The sequence below is a fragment of the Lepus europaeus genome, chromosome Y, assembly GCF_033115175.1.
Source record: "Lepus europaeus isolate LE1 chromosome Y, mLepTim1.pri, whole genome shotgun sequence".
In the NCBI taxonomy this organism is placed as follows: domain Eukaryota; kingdom Metazoa; phylum Chordata; class Mammalia; order Lagomorpha; family Leporidae; genus Lepus; species Lepus europaeus.
In genome coordinates this window covers 7072443-7098047 of record NC_084851.1, presented here as the reverse complement: position 1 = coordinate 7098047, position 25605 = coordinate 7072443, and the positions used below count along the sequence as shown (strand labels likewise).

Sequence of the window (25605 nt, the reverse complement as noted above, 5' to 3'; positions counted from 1 at the left end):
CCCTATCTGAGCAAGCACTCCTGTGGTCTCTCAATTTGAGCGCTGGTTAGTCAATGACGGGTAAGATCCCCTGGGGGACAACCTAAGACAGGCAAAGCCGTGTATGGAGACCACATGGAAACAGGGTCAACAATGGTATGGCCAAGAATCATGTCTCCTGTTGCTCAAAAATAAACAAAAAGGGGGAAATGTGGTGGAATGAGAAGGTGAAAAGGTCATGCCAAGATGGCCACTGAGGTGAGAGGGTCATGCCAAGATGGCCACTGACAACAGAAACAGCCTGGCAACAGGCTGTGGTTGGATGATTGCAGAAACTGCCTGGCAACAGAGCCTGACTGGCAACAGGCTGTGATTGGATGGTTTTGGAAACTGCCTGGCAACAGGCTGTGATTGGTTAGGGCATAGACTGCCCCATGACCGGATTGGCTGCCTTGGCTATATAAGCAGCTGTAACAACTGAAATAAATGAGTCTGCAGGCTGCTTGCCTCAGGCCCGCTTTCACCCAACTCCTGAGGTCTGTGTGGTGACCCCACACCTCTTGCCCCCACCACGCTCCTCCTTTCAGAAATGAATCCACAGCAACAGCAGATGGAAGACCTTTCTGTCTCTCTGCCTTTCCTTCTCTCTGTGTGTAATTCTGACTTTAAAATAAATAAATCTTTACTGAGTATAGAGGTGACCTTCTGTATAAAGTTAATTAAAAATGAATCTTAATGAAGAATGGGATGTGAAAGGGAGTAGGAGATGGGATGGGAGTGGTGGTGGGAATGTGGTTATTGAGGAAAGAACTGCTATATTCATAAAGCTACACCTATGAAATTTATATTCATTAAATAAAAGCTTTCTAAAAAATTTTAAAAAAAGAAATCAATAAGAAAAGAGAAGCCCAAAAAAGCCTCCAGTATTTAAAACTCAAATAAAGTATATAATCCACAGATGAAAAAAATCACAAAGATTATAATTTATGTTGGACAAAATGAACATACAAAATAACAATTACATTTGTGGTAGATACATGGAGGCCAGAATGTCTTCATGACACTAATATCTGAGGTGGAAATTACTGCCCTTTGAATGCAGGCTGGCCTTTGCCTACCAAGCCAACACAGCTTGGCATATTTAAAGCACTGAAAAAGCCATTAGTAACAAAGAATACTACCCTGTTTGGAAATATATTTAATTTGAATATTGTTCTCTGAATAAATGACAATCATTTAATAGTCTATGTTATGATATCAAATTTTAATTTTGAATTTAAAATGTTATCAAAAAGTGAGAAACAATGACAATGGGGTTGGTAGTAACTTATTTTACATAATACTAATGATTCAAAAGCAACAAAAGAAAACTGCAGCAGGAATTGTATAAAATTAAAACTGTTTATACAATAAAAGGTACTATCAGAGTGGAAAGGGAACCCATTTAATGGGAAGAGTGTTTACAATTCACGTTTCAGAAGAGATCATTATTGGAGATATGTTGCATATAAGAAAATCCTACAACTCAGAAACAAAAACATTTAGAGATGGACAATGGATTAAATAATTCTACAAAGTTATTCAAATTTCTGCTTAGCACATGAAAGAATTATCAGCATATTTGTTGCTTGCAAAATGTAAATGACAAACAATAAAATACCACTTTACACCCATTCAAATGTCCATTATGAACAAATAAGTGTTAGCAATGCTGGAGAAATTCAATCTCTAATATACTCCAGTTGTGAATGCGAAATGATGAAAACAATATGTAAGAAAGTACTGAAACTTCAAAAAAACTAAATGTAAAATTTTCTTATGATCCAGGAATTCCGCTACTGAGTATGCAACCAAAAGAAGTGAAAGTGCGTTTCCACTGTTGCAGAACATATATATATATATATATATATATATATATATATATATATATATATATATATGCATACTATTTAACTCTTTACTTAGTGTAAGTCTAATCTTATGAGTATAAAGTAAGTTAACTGAAAATGGATATTTGTAAAAAATAAGAATAGGAATAGGAGAGGGAGGTTGAAGAAGGATGGTAGCATGTATAGGAAGGAGGGTTAGGTGGAAAGTATCACTATGTTCCTGAATGTGTGTCTATGAAATACATGAAATTTGTATACCTTAAATAAGATTTTAAAAAGAACAGATATTTGCACACACATGTTCAAAGCAACATTATTCACAATAAACAAAAGATAGAAGCAACTCAACTTTCCATGAAAAGATAAAAAAGAATGTGTGTTATATACATATGCATTAGTTTAATTTCTGGTGTTAATAATACATTATGACAGTCTGACCGAGTTATATATGGAAGGGTATATTTCTGCTCACAGTTCTGGTTGAAGGATAGGGAGCAATATCTGGTGATGGCCTTCTCACTGGTGAATTCTAGAAGAAGCACAAGGCTTCACAAGGTAACAGACAGGGAACATACAGGTGTCTCTGGTCTCATCTTGTATTCTCTAAAAGCCATGTCATGAGGGTTCCACTCTGATGATCTCTAATCCTAATCCCATCCCAAAGGTCCCACCTCTAATCACCACAGATTAATTTTCCTGCCTTAATGCCTCACAAGGGGAGATTAACACCAAAGTTATGTTCAAATGAGAGCAACATACAATGAAATATATTTGGAATAGAAGAATTATCTTATAAGTTTCACATGTACCAGGACAAGGGATGAAATGTGAAGACATAATACTGCTAGAAGTGACCAGTAATAATAGTACAATTATTGTATGACTCCACTTATATGAGGTCTCTAGAGTAGACAAATTCAAGAAAGAGAGTAGAGAAGTGATCACAGGGTCTGTAATGGAGGGAAAGATGGAATTAGCTTTTGATGCATTCAAAGTTTTACTTGTGGGAATTAAAAATATCTGAGATGGTATGTGATGGTTGCTGTGTAATACAAAAATATTTAATGCTATTAAAACATACACTGAAAATATCCCATGTTCCATAATGTATTTTATTACAATAAAATGTTTCCTCCCAACTATGAACCATAGTCTTAGTTCATAATCATTTTAATGATTGATTCATAAGCCTATTTTTCATTACTAATTTTTAAGATTGTGAAATAACAGAATATACCAATTAAATGAGTTTGAAATAATGGCAAGTAATTTTGGGGCTACAAACATGCAATTTAGTATTAGTACAAACTACATATAGGATCATAGAAACACATATATATATATATATATATGTATATATATATATATGTACATGTATATACATATACATGCAAAATTTATTTTAAAATTATTTACTTGCAGCTGGTTTCATGGCACAGTGGGCTAAAGTCCTGGACTGCTGCACTGGCATCCCATATGGGTGCCAGCTCGAGTCCCAGCTGCTCCACTTTTGATCCAACTCCCTGCTAATGTGCCTGGTAAAGCAGCAGGGGATGGCCAAGTCCTTGGGCCCCTGCACCTATGTGGGGGACCTGAAAAAAGCTCCTGACACCTGGCTTCAGATCATCTCAGCTCTGGCAGTTTCAGCCATTTGGGAACTGAACAAGTGGATGGAAGACCTCTCTATCTCTTTGTCTCTACCTCTCTCTGTACTTTTGTCTTTCAAATAAATAAAATAAATCTTAAAAATTATTTATGTATGTACTTATATTTGCCATTTTGCAGTGTTTCAAGACATATTTAATCTAGTACTTTACAAATTTTTACAAAAAATTGATGACAATATTAACAGTTTCATTTATTTTCAAAATGCAATAAGTTCTGTTATAATAAAATGAAATAATACATCTAATATAAATGTAAACCAATAGGTGTCCTTCTTACAGAAAGAATTTAAGGAGATGCATAATGACCATTGCTGGGCATATGAAAAATATTGATTAGAACAAGGTTCACAGTATTTGAGGATGCATTCCATGTGAAAATACCAGTGTTGCTCCAAAGATTAAACTTGTGACATTGACTAGATTCACTTTCAATAATGAAATCTATTGATCACCACTCCATGAAAGGCCAAGGCAATATCAAGGTAAAGCTCAGAGCTTGGAGAACAGCCCCCGTCTCCCATGTTGGTGGCTGGGAACCAACTACCTGAGCCATTACCTGCTGCACCCCAAGATGTACATTAGCAGATATCTGGAGTTGGAAGCCAAATCAGAGTTTGCTCCAGATACTGATATGAGATGTGGGCATTCCAAGCTGTATTTTTTTCCAAGCTGATTTTTAACTCCTGTGCCAAACATATATCCCAGAATTTTCTTAAAAAACAAATAATATTCCTGATACAAGTGTAATTATTAATATATTTTGCTACCTACTACCAATCACATAATAATTTTTAAAGATATATTTCTATGAAAAGGGGTGGGGGAGAAGAGGGGAGAGAGAAAGGGGAGGGAAGAGACAGAGAGAAATGAAGACACTGATTTTCCATCCACTGATTCACTCCACAAATGCCCCCAACTGCCAGGGCTAAGCCAACCCAAAGCCAGGAGCCAAGATTCCATCTTGGTCTCCCATGTGAGTGGCAGGAACTCAGGCACAGAAGGCATCATCCACTGCCTCCCAGGTATATGATCAGGGAGCTGGATAGCAAATGTGGTAGCCAGAACTTGAAATGCATGCTGATAAGGGATGCAGGGCTTGTGAAAGGTGTCTTAGATTGCTTTCTACCACAGCAACTCCCTGAACACGATAATTTAAAAACTACACTTAAGCTGTTCATTCAAGGTAAATATAGCATTTTAAAAAGAGAAAATAGTAAGTGTCCTTTGAAAGAACATGTGTTACAAAGAGAACAAGTTTTAAAAATAGATGCTTCAAATATTTCTTTCATATGTGATGTGTCAATGTGACAGATACTGACCTAAGCAGCTCAGACCAAGATGGGGCTTTTTGCTCACTTATGGAGAAAAAGGTCAGTGGGCTGCCCCCTGCTGCCACCTCCTTCTATGTCAATCTCTGTTGCAGAGTCATCTAGAGGTCTTACCCTTCCTGAGAAACAGGGTGATGGAGTGGTGCTAAGTTGTATACAGGTTCAAAATTGGAGAAAAAAAGCACACTTGTTTCAGATTTAATTACTGATGGGGTAAAGCATTGTAGTGCCTCTATAACAGTTCGAACTTCTTCCTTTGCCCTATGCTACTTCCTCTCCCATCTAGTTATAGGACTTGGTCTCTAAAAATAATTTTGCCCCCCAATTCAGCAACATCTGCTTTCTGGGAACCTAAACTGGAATGTGTCTCACTTAGTAAAACTCTACATACACTGACATAACAACTGAGAAACAGAATTTTTAAACCTATTTAAAAGTCTTCCATCTGAGGAGTTTTAATTATTTTGAAGCAATTTCCTAAAAAGGCAAATATTAACATTTGATGCAATAAATTTATCAAAATTATGAAAGAACAAAGTTAACATCTCAAATTTCAGCAAAAATATTTGGCTAATTAATGTACTTTTGCTTCTAAGGCAGGGAGAGAGGGACACACAGATATACAGAAACCTGCTGTCTGTCTATTCACTCCACAAATGCCCACAATAGCCAAGGCTGGCCCAAGTCTAATGCCTGGAAGTCAACTGGGACTTCCATGTAGATAGAAGAATGTCAAGCACTTCAGTCATCATCTGTTGCCTTCCATGGTCTGTATTAATATAAAGATGGAATCATAAATTAATATAGGATTCAAACCTACACTCCCCAATCTGGGAAGCAGGTAACCCCAAAACCATCTTAACTATGCAAAATGCCCACCCTAGATAAAAAGTATTAAAATCTGAGTCCCCTGTCTCTGTTCTTTTTGCATATTTTTCTTGACTCTGGTCCTATGTACTCTCTAACTCCTGAATGCTTTCTTCCACTGTTACCACATCTACTGGCTTTTAGCACAGCTGGTAGGAGGAGGGGACTAAAATCTTATTAATGTACTAAAATGCCTTTTCTGTTTTTTGCCAAGAAAGATATTTCTCATATGGAAAACCCTATAGTATTAGTAATTGAACAACAGCTCTTCCTTTATATACACTGCATGTATGCATTAGAATAATAATTTGAAAACAAAAAGACAGAAGTAGCTGTCTAATCTGAATAGACCTCAGACTGATCAAAGATGCCAGGACAAAAAAATCCCACTTTTGTGATAGGAGTCAAGGCTAGTTGAGAGATTCGTATTACCTATATGAATATAAGAGCAGAATGCAGACTATGACTGCATTTTAGATGTATTCAGCTTTTGTATAACCACAAAGAAACATTCAACATATAGTTATACTTGTGATCTAAAGGCTGGGAAGAAACAGGAGTGTCAGAACACAGAGGGCAAAATCTATCAGAATTGGAGTGGGATGAATGGGGAACCAAAGGAACACTCTAATACAATATATTAAGGATAAAAAAGTAGGGGCCAGCAGGCACCGTGGCACAGTAGGTTAATGCTCCATTTGCTCTTTTATTTTTACAGGCAGAGTTAGACAGTGAGAGAGAGAAACTTTAATAATTTTTAAGAACTTGATCAGAAGCTTGTTATCTACCTGCTGGATTTTGCCACAAACAAGGCAAAGAGGTGAATATAAGAATTTCATGGAGCTCCTGCTGCTACTTCTTCTCCTGACCTATTGAGAATGGGCATGGATGCTGTGATACAGTTGAAGAGAACTTCAGTGGGAATGTAATGGGGATGATGATTCTTGGTTCACATTCATTACTCATTTTCTCAATGGATAGGGTATGAAATGTACTATTCAAATTCTTGTATCATCTTAGATGCTGCAACTGCCTATCAGTTAGTTTATTCTGCAAATTAAGAGACATAAGCTTTGAGATTTCCACCTTAAGTACCTCAACCACAGACCAAAGAATCAAATTTTGTGTGCCCTAAGTGCTTAGGTCTTAGGGTCACACCAATTTAAATAGAAAATGGATCACAGAGATCAAAAATATAGAATGCCATCATGAATTAGTAGGTCCTAATATCTGCTCACAAGAATTATTGTTCCTGTAATAGTGATCACTTGTCAGCAGGACATTCTACAATTTGAGACGTGGATTCTATAGCAATCTGCATTGAACAGAGAAAGTGGAAAGGCCACACTCAGTTGTTGACTGATCATTTTGCAACTCACTTCCTCTCCTGTATTATAATCACACCTTCCATGTAATGACTGGAGTTCTTAATTTTGGGTACCTAGTCAGTAAGAGGAGTTCTAACAATTAATTTGTACTGAATGCAGAAGAATGGATGACATAGCCCTATAGCAAAAAATAAAGAGCACAATGACAAGAGATAGAATTCACTAATTAAGGATTCCCTTACGATTAAGGGATTACTAATTACTATTGAAGATACATCGTTATGCACCTCAGGTGTCTGAACTTGTTGAGCTCTCTATTCCTTAAATACATTCTTTAGAAACACAGATGAGATTAACATCACCTTCAACAATCTACTGAAGACCTGCCCCCTGCATTAACCATCATTATTAATTGTTTACATGATGCAGATATTTCCATGCATTTACAGCCATATCCATCTATCCATATCTATCTATCTATCTAATGTTATACAGAAAGGAAGTCGCATTTTATGTAGCCTGGAATTTGAAATATTAGTGTGTTAGCATCACACACAAGAAGTGAAATAATTAAATATACACATTTCAAAATTATTAAGAATCATAAATTTCCTAAAATGTGTATTATATATGAGTATAATTAACTTGCCATATTATTCATACATTGAAAGTGTAAAGTTCTGGGGATTTTAAAAATGTGCAACCATAATGAATGCCATGTTTAGAACATTTTTACTATCTCAAAAAGAAATTCAGTGCCCTGACTCACAGCCATGACAGGGAGATGGCAACAGATGGCCAGTGGCTCTTCTGTACACATGTGATCCAGAGATTCTAGCAGAAGAAAAATCCAAGGTCCTCACCTCCTTTGTGTCTGCCTGCAAGAATTGACAAGGAGCTGGGCACCCACTTGAGACTGTGAGTGAGGCACTCCCAGCCTCCTAACATACCACAGGCTCTGGGGCTCAAGCCACTTAGGCTGAGCTCCAACAGACAGTGGACTCAGGGAAAAGTTTGCCTCTCTGTGGACTGGACAGGTTGGGGGGTGGAGCGGACTCGCTGCACCCCGCAACTTCAGGATCCTTGTGTGCTGAGGCTGTGAGGACACTCTGGCTCCATGAGAGGGTACAGCATGTATCTGGGCCTCTGAGAAATCACTGTGTGTGGCTCCACACACTCAGATCTACGTGGTGACCTGGGGCAGGTCACTGCAGTGGGACCTGTGCTTGGAGTGAGGGCTGTGCAGATCATTTCTGTGGTTCATACATGGGTGCAGATGAGTGTTGTGCCCACTGGGGGCTAACACCTGAAAATTGATTAACTTGGAGGAGAGCAGATGGGGCTGTGATCACCAAAAGAGGTGACCATTCACTCCCTTCTATTAACAAGAGGAAATCTACCTCACCCAAGATGGAACTTACCCTGGATATTTGCACCATGCTAGGGCATTGACTACAGCTCTCTGGTCACACTCAGCACACACCTCTGGACATTCACTGAAAGTGCAAGCATTCCACTAAGCCACAAAGCATTCTTCAAAGATAAAACCCATCAGAGGAAAAAACCAAGTATAGCCACAAATGCCTAAAAATATATGCAGAAATTCAATTCAAGAAACAAGAATAAGGAACACAGCATGACACTCCCAACAAAAAGAACAAAACAACACATCAATATTTTTTGAGGTCACACTGTTTTTATTTTCTTCCTCAATGAAAATAATTTTTGAAACTTTAATGTTTACATTAAATTTATAGAATATCTGCAACATATGTACTAAAATGTTAAAGTGAAGATCTTGATGAGATACTGGAAAGGGGATTCAAAAAATTAATCATAGGATTACTCAAAAGCAATCAGAAGCAAATCCATGAATTAAAGAAAGCCATACATTAAATGAAAGAAAATTTTCCCATGAATTTGGGATTTTAAAATAATAATCAAAATGAAATATTAGAAATGAAAAATTCAATAGATCAAATAAAAGTCCAGTGGAAACACTTAATAACAGACTTGTAAGGCAGAAGAAAGAATATCAAGCTAGAACACAAATCTTAAAAGAAGAAGGAGAAGGAGAAGGAGAAGGACAAATAGAAAATGTCATGCCAAAAGAAGAAGAAATTAGAAAACTTAAGAACAGTGTTGGAGATTTACGTGATACTACTAAACAACCCAACATATAGTTCTTAGGAGTTCCTGAATGTGTGGAAACAGAGAATGACTATAAGGCATATTTAGTGTAATGTTTACAGAAAATTTCCACAATTTGGAAAAAGAATTGGATGTCCAAATAGAGGAAGCACATAAAACTTCAGACACGACTAGAAAATATCTTCACCATGACATATTGTGGTTAAACCCTCCACAGTAAAACATAAAGAAAAGATTCTAAAATGTGTATGAGATAAATGACAGATTATTTTCAGGGGATCTCCAATTAGACTTATAACTGACTTCTTATCAGAAACCCTACAGGATAAGATATTCTAAGCTTTAAGGAAAAAAAAAAACCCTGAAACCTGGAATACTGTACCTTGAAAAGATCTCATTTATGAAGGAAGGTAAAACAAAGACCTTGTCTATTAAACAAAAATTGAAAAAAAACTGACACCCCTTGTCCATCTTTATAAAGGATGCTTAAGGATGTGCTGCACACAGAAATACAGAAACAGGGTCATCAATATGATAAGAAAATGAAGACATAAAACCTAGTAAAAGTACAAAGGAAATCCAAAGTAATCAATAGGAATATTTATAGAAAATGGCAGGTCTCAGTTGTTACTTATCAATAGTCATCTTGAATGTAAATGGCCTCAACTCTCCAGTTAAAAGATACGGACTGGCTGGATGGATTGAAAAACAAGACCCATCTATTTGCTGCATACAAGAAACACATCTTACCAACAAAGATACTTGTGGACTGAAACAGAATGGAAAAAGTTATTCTATACTAACGGAAACCAAAAAAGAGCTGGTGTAGCTCTGCTAATATCAGACAAAATAGAGTTTAACACAAAACCTGTAATAAGAGACAGAGAAGGGCATGTGTAATAATTAAGAGATCAATTAAACAGGGAGATGTCATAATAATAAGTGAATATGCACCCAATTACAGGGCATCAGGATATTTAAATGAAATGTTAAGGGATCTAAATAGAGATTTAGATTCCAATTAAATAGTAATGAGGGGCATCAACACTCCACTTTTAGAAATGGACAAATCACCAGACAAAAAATCAACAAGGATACAACAAAATTTATCAATATTGTAGACCAAATGGACCTAAAAGATACCTACAGAGCTTTTCATCTCACAGTAGCAGAACACACATTCTTCTCACCAGTGCATGGAACTTTCTCTAGCATAGACCATAGGCTACACAGTACTGCAAGTCTCAGCAAATTAAAAAAAATTGAAATCCTACCATGCATCTTCCCTGGCCACAGTGGAATAAACCTGGAAATCAACAATTCAAGAATCTCTAGGACATATGTAGACAAATGGAGACTGAACAACATGCTTCTGAATGAACAGTAGGTCATAGAAGGAATCAAAATATTTCTAGAAAGAAACAAACAGTACAATACATCATATATAAACTTACAAGATACCATAAAGGAAGTGCTGAGAGGGACATTTATAGCAACGGGTACCTATATAAGAAATTGAAAGACACCAAATAAGTGAGCTGTGAATGCATCTCAAAGACCTAGGAAAAAAAATGAACCAAACCCCAAATTAGTAGAAAGGAAAAATACTTAGTACTAGAGAAGAAATACACAAAATTGAAACAAAAATACAAAATATCAGTGAAATGAGGAGCTGATTTTTTTGAAAAAATACATAGAATTGATATACCATTGGCCCAACTAAGAATAATGAAGGAAAATATCCACATCAATAAAATCAGAAATGAAAAAGAAAATGTAACAATAGATACCATAGAAATAAAAAGAATTATCAGGAAATACTACAAAGAGCTATATGCCAATAAATTGGGAAACCATGAAGAAATGTATAGATATCTGTACACATACAATCTAAGAAAATTGAGGATAAAGACAGAAAATCTAACAGACCAATAACCAAGACAGAAACTGAATATGTAATTAAATTATTCCAATAAAGAAAATCCCAGGACTGGATGGTTTCACTACTCAATTCTACAAGACATTTAAAGAAGAATTAAGAAGATTCCATTCTTCTCAAGCTATTCAGAGCAACTGAAAGAGAGGCAAACCTCCCAAACTCCTATGAAGCCAGCATAATCTTAATTCTTAAACCAGCAAAAGAAACAACAGACAAATAAACCTATAGACCAATACCCCTGCTGAACTTAGATGCAAAAAATCCCCAACAAAATATTAGCTAATTGAACAACAAATCATAAAGCTCATTTACCCAGACCTATTGGGGTTTACCTCTTATATGTAGGACTGTTTCAACATTCCCAAATAAATAAATGTGATACATCACATTAACAAACTATAAAACAAAAACCATATGGTTATCTCAATGGATGAAGAGAAAGCATTTGATAAATACAAAATCCAATCCTGATTAAAACTTTAAAAATTGTATATATAAGGAACATTCTTCAACACAAGGCAATTTATGAAAAACCCACAAACAGCATCCTACTGAATGGGGAAATGCTATAAGCATTCTCCCTAAGATCCAGAACCATATAAAGATGGCCACTCTCACCATTGTTACTTAATATACTCCTGGAAGTTACTGTCAGAACTATTAGGCAAGAAAAAGAAATCAAAGAGGTACAAATTGGAAAGGAGGAAGTTAAACTATCCCTATATGCAGATAACATGATTCTATACATAGGAGATCCTCCCCCCCAAAAAAAATACTCCACTGAGAGACTAATGGAGCTCATAAAAGTGTTTGATAAAGTGGCAAGATATAAAGTTAGCACATGAAAATCAATAGCCTTTGTATACACAGAAAATGACATGACTCATGAAGAAAGTTTAAGATAAATCCATTCACAATAGTTACAAAAAATTAATACTTTCAAATCAGTTTAACCAAGAATGTCAAATTCTCCATGACAAAAATAATAAAGCATTAGGGAAAGATCTTAAAGAAGAAGATATTAAAAAATTGAAAAATCTTCCATTTTCATGCATTGGAAGAATCAATATTATCAAAATGTCCATAATACCAAAATCAATTTACAGATTCAACATGATCCCAATCAAAATACCAAGAACAGGTTGGCACCGTGGCTTAACAGGCTAATCCTCTGCCTTGTGGCACCGGCAGACCGGGTTCTAGTCCCGGTCGGGGTGCCAGATTCTATCCCGGTTGCCCCTCTTCCAGGCCAGCTCTCTGCTATGGCCCAGGAAGGCAGTGGAGGATGGCCCAAGTCCTTGGGCCCTGCACCCACATGGGAGACCAGAAGTACCTGGCTCCTGGCTTCGGATCAGGGAGATGCGCCAGCCGCAGCAGCCATTGGAGGGTGAACCAACGGCAAAAAGGAAGACCTTTCTCTCTGTCTCTCTCTCTCTTTCTTACTATCCACTCTGCCTGTCAAAAAAATACCAAGAACATTCTTCTCAGATCTATACTAGTGATTCTAAAATTCATGTGGAAACAAAAATGTTCCCAAATACCTAAAGCAAACTTATACAACAAAAACAAAGCCAGAGGCACCAAAATACCAGATTTCAAGACACACTACGGGGTAGTCATTATTAAAACAACATAGTACTGGCACAAACTTAGATGTGAAGACCAATGGAACAGAATGGAACTCCAGAAATCAATCCACACATCTACAATCAACTTATTCAGTCCCTTCAACAAATTGTGCTGGGAAGTTTGGATTTCCACTTGCAGACATATGAAACCGGACCTCTACCTTACACAAAAATATACTAAAAATTGATCAAATACCTAAATCTATGACCCGATACCATCCAGTTACTAGAGAACAAAAGGGAAACACTGCAAGACATGGGCATAGGCACAGACTTCTTGGAAAAGAACCCAGAAGCACAAAGCCAAAATTGACAAATGGGATTACATCATGCCGGGAAGCTTCAGCACTGCAAAAGAGACTCTCAGAAAAGTGAAGAGACAACCAACTGAATGGGAGGAAATATTTGCAAACTAAGCTACTGAATATTCAATAACAAAACAATATAGTTGAGAAGTGGGAAAAGGACTTGAATAGGCATTTTTCAAGAGAGGAAATTTAAATGGCCAATGGACACTTGAAAAAATGCTTAGGAAATGCCATCAGGGAAATGCAAATCAAAACCACAATGAGGTTTCACTTTATCCCAATTAGAACAGTTCTCATACAGAAATCTAGAAAGAACAAATGCTGGTGAGGATGTGGGGGAAAAAGTTACCTTAATCCAATATAAACTGGTTAGAGCCATTATGGAAGACATTATAGGGATATAGCAGAAATCTGAAAATAAATTTATCATATAAACTAGTAATTTCATTCTTGGGAATTTACCTAAATAAAATGAAATCAGCATATGAAAGTGTTATCTGTACCCCCGTGTTCATTGCAGCTGAATTCACAATAGCTAAGATATGGCATTGACCCAGATGTCCATCAACTGATGACATGATAAAGAAATTATAGTATTTACACACTATGAATCACTACTCAGCCATAAAAAAATTGAAATCCTGTACTTTTTGACAAAATGGATTCATCTGGACATCATTATACTTAGTGAAATAAGCTCATCCCAAAAAGATAGATATCATGTGCTTTTCCCAACCTGAGATAATAAAGTGCCCAAAATGTAATGTGTTGGAGTGAAATGGACATTTTGGGACTTGATGATTGTTTACAGATCTTGTCTCAATTGTTGAGGAACAGTGCTTTTTTTTTTTATACTGTTTGTTGAACTCTTACTTAGTTTAGGGTTAACTATACAATCAGGAATTAAACTGAATATAGATCTTTGTAAAAATTAAGAGTGAATATGAGAGGGAGAAAGAAGAAGGGTTGAAGCATGGGTTGGAGAGAGGGTAGGGTGGGAAGTATCACTATGCTCCTAAATTTCCACATATGAAAATACATGAAATTGTGTAACTTAAATATAATTTTTAAAACATCTTTAAAATACGGAAATTATACCTTTTGTGTAAAACAAGTTGCCTATTTTGTTAAAGTGCAACCACCCCCCAAAATTTAGTATCCTTTAACTCTTTCTTAACAATCCCTCCAATCCACAGCAATCAGAAATCTATTTTGTGAAATCTGCCTGCTATAAACATTACTTGCAATTGATGATGGTATCTAAGCATTCTTATGCACAATGTAGATCCCCCATCAACAAATGAGGTCAAGAGCCCACCTCTCAGTTGCACTCAATATAACATATGACCAGAAGCAGGTACCTGGGGAAGGAGGAAAATGAGTGTGTCTTGTCACATTCAGAATACTCGCCAGCCAACGGCTACGAGAGGATGCATCATGCTCTTGACTCCATGTGTCTGAAACAGAGTTCCCATTTCACTGACAGGAGGAGGAGAGAAGGTCTGGATTCAAATACCACTGGATCTCCATGCTCTTCCTGATTCTTAGAATATCTTCCTCAGTAACTATTTTTCTTTTACTTGCTGGATGACTTTCAGACCATTTACAGAACATTTAAATGGTTGGCTTTTTGTTTTTCTTTTAAATAATTTGCTACAATGGGGGTCTGTCATGCCAGAATTTTATCTAGGAACCATTCAATTTTTTTTCAAGAATATTTATATATCTATTTAATTAGATTAGCTTTACAAGCACCCTGAGAGCTATTTTATAATGAAACACTGCTTTCCAAATTATGACTTTATAGTCTTGTCTATATAGGAATCCTGAAATTCTTTGCCTACTATTGATAAAGTTCTGTTTTACAACTGTTTAATGTGTTGAATAAAAATAAGCACTGTGAAGAATTATCTTTAATGAGAAATAAACACATATAGGCCACAAACCATTTTCAATTTAGTTTTAAATATAGTCCTGCTTGGTGACAAGTTAACAGTCCCAATAACATCAAATAGTTTCAACGAATATTAAAAGAAATGGATATCCTGATTTCTTGATATTTTTGCACTGATCTCCAAGAAAGTATTTAAACTTTTGCAAAAATATACAATTTAAGCCCTGTCTACCAAGCACAAACAATGGATAGTTGTATCTGATAATTGTACAACTGCAAAGCTACACACATTTGAACAGGGGCTCCCAACTTAAAAGCCTATGCTATACATCTTAACAGATTTCAGTCTACTTAAAACAATTTCTTCTAACCCTAAAAATTACAATGCTTTTGAGTTTTGGCAAAATGCAGTGCACTGCACTATAGACCAGATGTCAAGGATAACTTGTCCTCCCAGGTCAGACTGGCAGAGAGGCACTTACTATAGAGATGTTATGTTATCAGCTGGAGGAGGAAGTAGACAAAGCTCAACATGAGCAAGGAAAAACAATAAACTGCCACTTTTTTTCCTGCAGATTCTCCTAAGTGAGAACACGATATCAAATAATTAATCATTCTAAATCCATACTGTCAGTTTCACTAAATAATTTTTTCATATGCACATGAACAATAGTAATCTTTTAATAAAAATTACTGAGCTTTCCATAGAAAAGGTCTCTAATTGCATACAAACTATACAGATGCTAAAACTGTTGTAAATTGAAATATATAGAGGGGCCAGCACTGTGGCGTAGCAGGTAAAGCTGCTGCCTGCAGTGCCAGCATCCTATATGGGTCCCAGCTGCTCCACTTCCAATGCAGCTATTTGCTATGGCCTAGGAAAGCTGTAGAAGATAGCCCAAGTCCTTGGATCCCTACAGCCTTGTGGGAGAACTGGAGGAGGCTTCTGGCTCCTAGCTTCAGATCAGCTCAGCCAATTGGGGAGTAAACCAGCAGATGTAAGACCTCTCTCTCTCTCTCTGCCTCTCCTTCTCTCTCTGTGTAACTTTGACTTTCAAATAAATAAAACAAATCTTTAAAAAAAGAAATATATAGAAATGTTTCTATATACTTAGCTTTTGGCAAAGAAGATTGAAGAAGGGGGTTGAAAACTTAAATTGGTAAGGGCTCTTTGCTGAAGAGCTTAGGAGAGTGAAATCTAAGATGTCTATCTCAACTCATTCTTTAAGTAACAGAAGTCTGAGAGGCCTTGTGTGATTATGTAATGGTCCTTCTTTTTCTAAAATATAAAAAATAAAATGCACAAAAACATAAAAATAAAATTATCTGGTTTTGCGCTTGTTTGTTTTTCTAAACTAAGCATACATCTTTCAGTTCTGACAAGAAGGCTGGCGTCACATTTGGGGAATGTCTCAGAGCTGTCTGAAGACTCACTGAACATCAAGTCTGTAAAAACACATTTCCTTCTCAATGCAAATATAATCTCCCCCTGATGTTCTTCAAAAGAAACAGAGTTCTGACCTGAAAATCAGATGGATTATAGTATTAGGAAGAAAACAAGAAATTTGAAAGTACACTCAATTTGAGAAGCAAAAGGGAAAACCTTAGAAATGGGAAATTATCATCTACCTCTGTAGGAAACACCTGAATGCAGAAGAAAGCCCTTTATCTTAAGAACTCGATGCTGAGGATAATCTCAAGTTCACTTAATGCCAGTCACTTTAGTTTTGTTCAAAAAACAACTAAAAAGATAAATCCTTCTTACAGTGTATTTTTCTTTATAAAACATGAACTGAAGTTACTGGTAATAAATGGTGACTGTTTCACTGTTAGGTTTCATTATTAACAATGTCAAAAACATGACAGCAACAATCTTTAAGAATACAAATTAGAGCAAAATAGGACTACAAAAGAATCTGATGTTTCCATTGGTAAAGCACTCCTTTTCTTATTTTAATTGAAAAGAATATGAATTAACCATCAGCCACTAGCAACAATCATTTTGAGAGGTCTTTTAGGGCAAAAATTTAATAGTATGAAGTTTACAAAAATAGATTAAGAAATAATACTGTAACTTTTTTTCTCCATTCAGTTTTGATAAATTGTACCTAATCATACAAAAATTACCCCAAATTCAAACTTGATATAGAAAAGGAAGAGATGAAATGAACTCAGCGAGATGACAGATCAGACAATATGTAGGGATGAAAAAATTCTACACAGGGCACATATTTCATGTCCAGATGTAAAAATCATTTTCCACTGACAGCTTACCTCCCTCCCATAAGCAATCACAGATTCTGAGTGGATCATGCAGTACAAAGCCACAGCAGTGAAATCTTCTTGTTTGATGCAACATAAAACAGTTGCATCTTTTCCTGTTGAAAATGCCTACTGGTTGTCTATTTTTCTTTATCCCATTTATTTGTATTCACAAGTTAACAAACAGTGTCAACAATTATTGTAGTGAACCAAGGGTACTGCTGGATGAGAGGCTCTATAAGACATATTTACTGATTGACTCAGAAGGTTTATTGCATTCAACCCTCACTCCTTTTTCACCTGTTAGGTATTTTACTTTAGCTCCTGCTGTCTCATCTGCATCAAAATACCCAATAGGTATTGTTCACCTCGAAGCATATGCTGGTTGTACTTCATGAGGGTTGTGACAGTCAGACCAGAAGAACAGCAGTCTATCAAATTTGAGTTCAATGTCAGCAATTGTCAATGTTTGCCTTCTGGAAAAATTTGAAGTACACCTGCGCTTACCTTGGCACCCCAGTCTTTATTAAGATAATATATTCAAGTCACACATCTCCCATCTCCATTTGGATTATCAACATACTGCACATAACCTGTTCCACTGCCTGGATAACAAGCATGGCTTTCGTCCTGCCAATGATTTTGTAGTTGCCCAGCTTCTCGTTACAGTGGTGGATCAGGTCGTCCATGCTGCTCATCAGCAGCCCAGCGGTTTCACAGTCGGGCTCCTTGCCCTTGATCCAGGAGATCTTATCCCTTCTGATGTCCTTGCACGATTCCTGTTCGGGCCACCCGGCAGGCAATCCATGAACCTGCCTCTGTAGTGCAGGCTGCACACTCCATCGCCGATCTGCTCCCCAGTCTCCTTGCCCAGGAAGTCGTCCACTACACAGATGTCCTGCTTGTTCATGCAAGGCAGTGTCGGAAGCGGCTTCCTCCGCCCTTTGGGTTGCAGACCACAGCTATGGCTCAGTCCATAGCCTGGTCTGTTGCTTGGCGGGTACAGGTTCACCTTCTCCAGGTACAGCGACCGCGGATCAGAGGCTCCTCCTTCCCTGGCTCCGCTTTGGCCATCTCTGGGCCCTGGAGGCTGGGGTGCGAGGCTACTGCAGGGTGGGCCACGGAATTTGCCTTTGCCTTGGCTGCATTTGCGGCTGCCTGCCTGAAGCCTTGGCAGCAGCTGAGGTGCTGTAGGGATGCGCAGCTCCTGGCCTCCTGGGCTCCCGTTCCACCGGCCCTGGGCCGCGGTGTAGGGGAAAGGCCGGGGTGCTGCTGCGGGCCTGGCACACGAGCTCCTGCTTCCTCCAGTCCGGGCGCTGGTGCTATGGCAGCACAGCAGGTTCTCCATCTTCCCACAGGGCTCTCAGTACCACCGGTAACCTTGCTCCGGCCCCTCCTTGCAGGCCCGCCGCTGTCATTGCCCATGGTGGAGGCAGCGGTGGTGGAGTAGGAGAGGTGGGGGCCGGACAGCCTAGTCCAGGGCCAGGGAGCAGGGAGAGCTGCAAGGAACGTTTCTGTGCCATAGCACCTGCCCCCTTCTACTCAAGCAGGCCGGCGCCAACGCCCTCCGCCAGGTCGCTTTCTCCTCCTTAGGGACGGCCCTGCAGCGCCAGCGGCTGCTTCAGCGCCTCATTGTGCAAGGGTTGAGGGTGTATGGCCTGCGTGGGGACCAGAATCTCCGCTCTAGGCGTGTTAGACCAGCAGCCTTCCAGGCCACCGCCTCACCATCCCGGGTGCTGGGCCCAGCTTGTGGAGCTGCGCAGGGCGTGCGAACGCCACTTGCTCTGCGTGCTCTGCACTGACACCGCTGCCTGGTGGTGACCAGGGCTGGGGGAGCACGAGGGCGGAGGAGGGGGAGCGAGGGACAAGGGGAGTCTGAGGGGGCAGTGGCCGCACATATGCTTGGTTCAGGATACTGAACAATTTTTCCTTGAGAGTAAACTTGAAAAGGCTTTCTTCTCTTACTCTCTAACATTGGCCTGGATGCATAATTAGGGAAATCAAGCAAACAAAAGGAAATTTAAGGTATAGGGTCAGCTTTTAAGCAGCAGAACTGTTAACATGTTAATTATACGAGTATATGTAGAGATAATCCAACATAATCCAAAACCAAATATGAGCTGATAGGTGAATTAGGCAAAATTATTGGGTACAGGATCAACACAATCAAATGGGTTACCAGGTCCCCATAAAAGCAAATAGAAAACAATGGTAATGGACAAAGTACAATCCAGAAAATGAATATCTGTATGAGAAATACTCTTCAAATCCATACTTAACAAAATCAAATGACATAACAGAAAATAAGCCAAGAACACAAAGAGAAAAAGGCCCAGAATCCAGTAAACAATAAACTGTAACTCACCTGAGGATTATGGCAAGCTCCAGTTTCAAGGTCTAAACAGGATCTCAGGAGGTGGGATCCTGGGGCGGGGCAGCGCCCTCTGCTGTCGGGAAGGCCAAGTTTCAGTCCTGAGGCCAAGCCCCGCCTCTCACTCCCCCCACCTGGTGCAACCCCAAGGGCCTGCCCTCAGGCTAGGGACGATGCTGATTGGGTACTTCCTCTGTGACATCGTGCGGCCTCTGTGACTGTAGAATCAGGCTCGCCAGGGCAGCACTGCAGACCCTCCGGGGATCCTCTTCCCGTTGCCTTGAGTTCAGCTTCCGGTTCCACTCCCAAGAGCCCTGGTCGGCTCAGACGCTTCTACCCTGAACTCCCCTCAGCGCAGGGCCTGAGAGGACGCCCAGAGTCCCTGGATGCCGGCAGCGGGAAGTGTGAGGGTCCCGGGCGCACAGGAGGGGAGGAGGCGGGGCTGGGACCCTGGTGTGCGGCCCTGTCTCAGCGTGCAGCGACTCCGCCTGAACCCGGCCTCACCTCTCCAGGTTGTGTGGGGAGAAGGAGAATCTGAACCTCACGCGTGACCTCATTTCCTTGAGTTGGGCACCTGGGTCTCAGGTTCACAGCTTTCCCTAGGGTCTGAGTCAGTGTTTTGTTGCTATGACGGAATCGCAGAGACTCAGTGGTGTATTTACCACACGCTTTTGGGCCAAGGACGAGGGCCAGGGTGTGGGGATGGAGTTTCTGCTGGGGAGGCTTGGGATGGCACAGATCCCACGTGGACAACTGGAGTGTGGGGGAGGCCGACCCCAGGTGGTGTGAGCACCAAGACCTGGAGCCTGGGGAACCTGAGTGTGGGTGCAACAGGCTGCCTCCCAGCATTCATTCCATTCGTGTCTTTTGTAGAAATTTGCTTCCGTTTATTCACAGTCTGCCCACTTGTGTAGGAACTGTGCGCCAGGATTTGAATGTTACCCTGAGGTTTTCTTTGATGGAACCTGAGTTTATTCAGTGATAAGATTTGAAAAAGGAAAGAGGATCTTTTGTTTTCTGCTAATTTGATTAATAATATGAACACTAATGGAATGGCCACACAGGTAAATAAATGAGCCTTGGTCAGTTCAGGAGTCTTCTTCTTTTCCTTTTTAAAGATTTATTTATTTATTTGAAAAGCAGAGTTACAGAGAGGCAAAAGTGGAGAGAGAGAGAGAGAGAGAGAGAGAGAGAGAGAGAGAGAGAGAGAGAGAGAGAGAGAGGTCTTCCATTCATTGTTTCATTCCCCAGATGGCCACAATGGCCAGAGCTGTGCTGATCCAAAGCCAGGGTCCAGGAGGTTCTTCCTGGTCTCCCAAGAGACCAAGGGCCCCAAGAACTTGAGCATCTCCCGCTTTCCCAGGCCATAGCAGAGAGTAGGCTGGGAAGTGGAGCAGCTGGGATGGAAACCGGCACCCATATGGGGTGCTGGGGATGCAGGCGGCAGCTTTATCTGCTGTGCTGCATTGTCGGCCCAAGGAGTCTTCTTGATCTTTCCTACCTCTGGCCCCACTTGATCTGAGGTTCTTTTTAATGTTTTTTTGTGGCATAAAGCTATTACTCTCAACAGTGGGTTTTTCTTGGTTTATTTTGTGATATTTGTGATAATATTTTACTTAATTTTTTTTCATGTGTTACTTCAGAGTAATTTTTTAAAATAATGTGAAAATGTTGTTAGACTACAGGTTGTGAATGAATTCTACAGGTTGTGAATGAAGTGTTAGTGGAGTACGAGGATTAAGTATCTAACTTCTCATACTTATGCACTTACATAGTTTTTTACTTCCCAGCACTTAGATTTACCTTATTTATTTATCCCACCTGGTGTTAACTGACATTTCTGTTTGGTAGCATATTCCTAGTTCCTAATGACCACTGGTTGAGTATTTATACTGTTGATCTATTTGTACTGATTACCAATGGTGGATTTGTATTTTTGATTGGAATTATATAAGTTTTCTCTTACATATCTTAATGCTCTATTTAGGGACATTGGTAGGAAGCCTTGTAATGCATTCTTGGAGAACTTGTCTACTCTTATAGTAGTCTGACCTAAATTCTGATTAGTCTGAAATGAATGCTGGTTTTCTACATTTCATTGGACTGGCATTGTAATGGATTGCTTTTCTGCATATTTTTATTTTTAGGCAGTGTGTATATATGCATCTTAAGTTGATGAGAATGGAATGTCTTTAGCACAAAAAGTGATATTTGGAAATAATTATATAATTTTGATGAACAAAGCAAGGCTATTACCATACCCATTACCTGAATGCTCTCATGGGCCTTTCAGCTGATCTGCATGCCTTAAGGACTGATTTTGAGGCCAGAGTGCTGTTTAGGACATCTGCCATTCTATGAGTCTGCTGTGTATCCCACTTCCCATGTTGGATCTATCTCTCCCTTTTTGATTCTATCAGTTAGTATTTGCAGACACTATTCTTGTTTATGTGATCCCTTTGACTCTTAGTCCTATCATTATGATCAATTGTGAACAGAAATTGATCACTTGGACTAGTGAGATGGCATTGGTACATGCCACCTTGATGGGATTGATTTGGATCTCTATTTTTTTAAAATTTTATTTATTTGGGTGACAATTATAGACAGAGAGGGAGAGAGAGAGAGAAAGGTCTTCCTTCCACTGTTTCACTCCCTAAATGGCTCCAAGGGCTGGAATGTGGTCTGATCCAAAGCCAGGAGCCAGGAGCTTCCTCCAGGTCTCCCTCATCAGTGCAGTAGCCCAAGGACTTGAGCCATCTTCCTCTGCTTTCTTAGGCCATAAACAGTGAGCTGGATTGGAAATGGAGCATCCAGGTGACAAACCAGTGTCGATATGAGATGCTGATGCTGCAGGTGGAGTCATATCCTGCTGTCCCACAGTGCTGGCCCCCAGCCATGGCTTTTAATTTCTGTGTTTATCTGATAATTGTGGGGGCCTTCTAGTTGGCTGTAGGAAACATATGCAGAAAGAAGAGTGCATTACTTTGCTAGGGTGGCCATAACATAATACTGTCGAATATGTGGCTTGAATCACAGCAATATATTTCTCATAGTTCTTGATTAAATATTTGAGAGCAAGATAATGGATTTGGTTGCTCCTGAGACCTCTCTTTGGTTACCACATAGCCACCGTCTTGCTGCACTCTTACATGGTATTTCCTCTGTCTATGTGCATCTCTCCTTATAAGAACATTGATCAGTTTGAGTCAGGGCTTCTGGTTTATGATATCATTTGATGTCAATTATCTGCTTAAAGTCCTGTATCTAAGCAGTGTCACATTGGTTGTCAGCATTGCCTTGGTAACATGTTAAGGAAAAATAGATTTTTTTGTTGGTTTTAATCTATTTAGAAATCAGAATATAAAATAATATATATTGTTTCTAAATATCCAGTTTGCAAATAATAGGATTAATAAGCTTTATTAACTAGAATAGGAATCTTGAGGGGCTGGTGTTGTGGCTCAGCAAGTTAGAGCCACAGCCTGCACAGTCAGCGTCTCATATGGGCACCGGGTGCAGTCCTGGCTGCTACACTTCCAACCCAGCTCCCTGTTAATGCTCCTCAGAAAGCAGCAGACGACAGCCCAAGTGCTTGGGCCCCTGCACTCACATGGGATACCAAGAAGAGCCTCCTGGTTGCTGGCTTCAGGCCAGCTCAGTCCTGGTTGTGACCCTTTGGAGGGAACCAGCAGATGAAAGATCTCTCTCTGTCATCTCCCCTCCTCTTTCTCTGTAATTCTGCCTTTGAAATAAATAATCTTCTTTAATCAAAGGAATCTTGAATGTTCTCAATGTATGTTAGACTCTATAAATTCACCACCTTATTAATAGATATTAGACTATAACCTATTATACAGTCTGAGTATCTATGCTTCACTAAATTACATATGTTAAGGTCATTACCACCTTCCTACACATCATTGTAAGCCCTTAGATAATCTTTCTTCCTAATCCATAACAAAGGCTACATGTATCTCAGTGATCAGGAAAGCATTTAAAACAATTTTGTAACAATTCTTTATTGAATGATTACCTTCTTAGATGATGTCCAAAAAATGAGACATTCTAGGGAAAATCATGGTTTAGGTATCAGCCTTGCCTATTTCTTGCTTTTTTACTAAGAGTAAAGTGTTTACCTTCTCTGAGCCTGTTTGTTTTTCACATAAATCACAAAATGCTTGTCATTAAAAAAAAAAATTGAAGTGTGGAAACTGCAGTACATCATAGCTGTTCAATACGTGTTTCTTTATATTATCTAAACTCTCATTATCCCTGTTGATATTATTAAAGCTGATGACATCATAATACTGTTATTCAGAAGCTGTTTTAGATGCTCTCAAAAGTGCTTTCATACAAACTCTCAGCACCACTGTGACACTTACCCACCGGGATTTTTTTTCTAGCTATATTGTTATTAAGCCCTGTCTTCTTGCTTTTGATTAATGAAGGACTTTTCAGTAGGAAGTAAAGAGAAGTAGTGTGGGGAATAAAATTTATTAATTTGCACATTTCTTTAATCATTATGTAAGGTTCACACTTGAAATACAAAGTTAATAAATCATACTTTCTGGCAATCCACGTATTATTTGTTCCCAAATAGTAGCTCTAAAAAGAAATATACCTTTTAATTCCATTCTCCACAAAATTTAATAAAAGTGTATATATACATGATACACATAATGAAAGTGTGTATATACAGACTATATTTTAATTTAACTTAATTTTTTTCAATTAAATAAAAAATTTTCAGAAGTGAAATTAGGGCTTTTGGTAGGTTTTAAGCATTTTTTATGTCTGATTTTTAAAAGATCACATACATTGTTGAGACTAGACAGCAGAGGGTAAGTGTAAATGGTAATACCAGTTAAGAGATAGTGGAAGTTCTTCCAGAGAGACCTAATGGTATCTTGAACAAGGGAGCAACAATGGAGAAACTGAGATCCTCACTGTATTCACAATATATTAAAAAAAAAAAAACCTCAATCATAAGGTTAGTGAGTGATTTTATGTTACAGAATATTCATACTTAAATATGACTTCTAGGATTTTATAATGGGCTGAAAGGTGGTTTTGATTTGCCTTAATAAGGGAAAACATAAAGAAGAGTAAAGTTAGATAAAGTGGTTAGGAATTATCTAGAAGAACAGGAAGTTGGCAACATTGGTGCAAATGAGGGCTATGAAAAGAACCAAAGACTTTACAAGAAGAGGGAGAATATTTTCAAGGTAAATGGAAAGATGCTTCCACGTATTTGATTTGGAGGAGTAAAAAAAATGGGGAGAGGTGAAAAACTGTAGATGGTTCTCACCTTATGAGGGTTCACTTATAGATTTTTCTACTTTATGATAAGGCAAATGTGATATATATTCAGTAGAAGTTATTGCAGTTTTTCATTTGATCTTTTCTTAGGATATTAATATGTGCAATTCTGACAATAGCAGCAAGTCACAGCTCCCCATGAGCCACACATACACAGAGGGAAACAACTGATCGTTTACAGTGTGCTGTGTGAAGCTATAATGTTCAGTAAGACAATGCACTCACTGACTTTTCCTTTAGTTGTTTTTTTTTTCTGTTTTTAAAGAACCCAACTAGAAAAATAAACAAGAAAAGATAAAGCCACATAGAGACCAAGTGCCATGGGATGAGCTAAATATTGGGCCCTTACATGTCTTCAGAGCTGTTGGTTTAAGGTTGAGACTTCTGAGTGTGTTGGCTTGAACAGCAAGAGTCAGGTTATTTCAGTGTGTGTGTGTGTGTGTGTAAAATATAAAATATCTTGTATTGAAATAAAATGGGTTGACAACATGGAGGTTAGGCCCACTTCTTTATTGGACCAGCCTCCCTGCAGGCTTACTCACTTTAACAGCATGGAACCCTTGGATCTGTCCAGCCTCTGCTATGAGGGAGAGTTGACATGGTGGGTGAAGGTCAGAGGCATGGGGATAGTCACCACTTGATTAAGAAGCTCCTGTACCCTGTGGTCCAGAC

General features: G+C 38.7%; 1 pseudogene; it reads right to left on the bottom strand.

The window, feature by feature from the left end:
- Nucleotides 1-17604: 17604 nt before the first annotated feature.
- Nucleotides 17605-18665, bottom strand: LOC133754056 (egl nine homolog 1-like; annotated as a pseudogene).
- Between the last annotated feature and the right edge of the window lie 6940 nt (nucleotides 18666-25605).